We start from the raw sequence: 2,500 nt of genomic DNA, 5'->3' as shown, positions 1-2,500 counted from the left end.
CGTCCAAATCCAACAAACTTGCATTCGTTGGAAAGGTCTTTTCACAAGGATTCTTTTGATATATAATAATAGCGATTCCGATAAATATTTATTTTTTTATGAATTTTTAAGTGAATAAACAATTAAAAATTCAAAAAAAATAGAAAAAAAATATTTTTTTCCCGATTCTTTCTCCAATATTCCTGATAAATACCCACACACCCACATATGGAGAATGGTCGAAAATGCTCGAGTGGATATCGAGATGTCCGACGAAGCACCACTTGGAAGGGCCGAGGCACGGGACGCCCGAGCTGTTGCTCGGGCCGGCACGGGACGCGCATGGGACAGCACGGGACGGCACGGGACGCCCTCGCTACAGCTCGGGACGGCCAGGTACGCCCGAGACTTGGCTCGGGACGGCCTGGGACGCCCTCGCCATAGCTCGGGACGGCCTGGGACGCCCTCGCCATAGCTCGGGACGGCCTGGGACGCCCGAGACTAGGCTCGGGACGGCCTCGGCACAGCTCGGGACGGCCTTGGACGCCCTTGCCACAGCTCGGGACGGCATGGGACGCTCGAGACTTTGCTCGGGACGGCCTGGGACGCCCTTGCCACAGCTCGGGACGGCCTGGGACGCCCGAGACTTTGCTCGGGACGGCCTGGGACGTCCGAGACTTTGCTCGGGACGGCCTGGGACGCCCGAGACTTTGCTCGGGACGGCCTGGGACGTCCGAGACTTTGCTCGGGACGGCCTGGGACGCCCGAGACTTGGCTCGGGACGGCCTGGGACGCCCTCGCTACAGCTCGGGACGCCCTGGGACGGCCTCGACACAGCTCGGGACGGCCTGGGACGTCCGAGACTTGGCTCGGGACGGCCTGGGACGCCCGAGACTTGGCTCGGGACGGCCTGGGACGCGCTCGGCACAGCTCGGGACAGGCCGGGACGCCCGAGCCGAGCTTCGGGTCGCACGAAATCTCTTCGTATTCCGACATATTAGAAGCTTCCCATCATGTAGTAGGCCGAGCTTTGCCCTTTGGATGCCCTATGGTGCTTGGCGAGCACTAGGGAACGTGCCAGCACAAGTGCTGTGCACGCTCTGGGGAAGGAGCTCAACCCTCCCCCTTATAGTGCAAAGTTATTGTTTTTCCTATTTTCACAAGGAAACATCAATTTTTTAACCAAGCATACTGGGTCTTTACTCCTTCGTTACTCGTCGGAATCCAGCAAACTTATACTCGTTGGAAAGGTCTTTTCGCAAGGATTTTTTTGATATATTATAATAGCGATTCCGATAAATATTTATTTTTCTATGAATTTTTAAGTGAATAAACACCGGAAAATTCATAAAAAATAGAAAAAAAAATATTTTCTTCCGTTTCTTTTCTCCAATAATTCATAAATAATACCTCAATAGTATTAATGAAGAGAGAGTCGAAATGGCCCGGGTGGATTTCGAAATGTCCCACGACCCCATAGAATGCACGGGCCAGCCGAGCCAAAAGAATGGGACGCGCACGGGACAGCATTGGTCAGGCTCGGGACGGCACGGGACGCGCATGGGACAGCACGGGACGCGAATGGGACGGCCTTGCTAAGGCTCGGGACGGCATGGGACAGCTCGGGACGCGCATGGGACAGCACGGGACGCGCATGGGACGGCCTTGGTGAGGCTCGGGACGGCACGGGACGCGCAAGGGACGGCCTTGGTGAGGCACGGGACGGCCTTGGTGAGGCACGGGACGGCCTTGGTCAGGCACGGGACGGCCTTGGTAAGGCTCGGGACGGCATGTCACGGCCCTGGTGAGGCTCGGACGGCACGGGACGCGCATGGGACGGCACGGGACGGCCTGGGACGGCCTTTGTGAGGCTCGGACGGCACGGGACGCGCATGGGACGGCCTTGGCGAGGCTCGGGACGGCATGGGACAGCACGGGACGGCCTCGGCACAGCTCGGACGGCACGGGACGCGCATGGGACGGCCTTGGCGAGGCTCGGGACGGCATGGGACAGCACGGGACGGCACGGGACGGCCTCGGCACAGCTCGGACGGCACGGGACGGGCTTGGCGAGGCTCGGGACGGCATGGGACAGCACGGGACGGCCTCGGCACAGCTCGGACGGCACGGGACGGCCTTGGCGAGGCTCGGGACGGCATGGGACAGCACGGGACGGCCTCGGCACAGCTCGGGACGGCACGAGACGCGCATGGGACGGCCTTGGTGAGGCTCGGGCCGGCACGGGACGCGCATGGGACATCATGGGACGCACATGGGACACCTTATGGGGATCATCAAGGGACGTTGCACGGGACATTCTTTCCCACGAAGGGCATTTACATGGGACATCTTAGGAGTCGAGCGCCGGCACATGGGACAACGTAGTTCACACGCACGGAACACTTTACTTTCCTTTGGAACGTCGTGGGATCTTTATGTCTCCATTAGCACCGAACCTTTAACATGCTAGGAAGCTATGTTCGATCTTCTCGAAGTGTCGATGGAACTTCGATGGATACAC

This window comes from Eschscholzia californica, unplaced genomic scaffold (genome assembly GCF_041429995.1).
Source record: "Eschscholzia californica isolate CP2 unplaced genomic scaffold, dmEscCali1.0.p SCAF_141, whole genome shotgun sequence".
Classification (NCBI taxonomy): domain Eukaryota; kingdom Viridiplantae; phylum Streptophyta; class Magnoliopsida; order Ranunculales; family Papaveraceae; genus Eschscholzia; species Eschscholzia californica.
The sequence above is the reverse complement of the archived record's forward strand: the minus strand, read 5'-3'. Positions refer to the sequence as shown.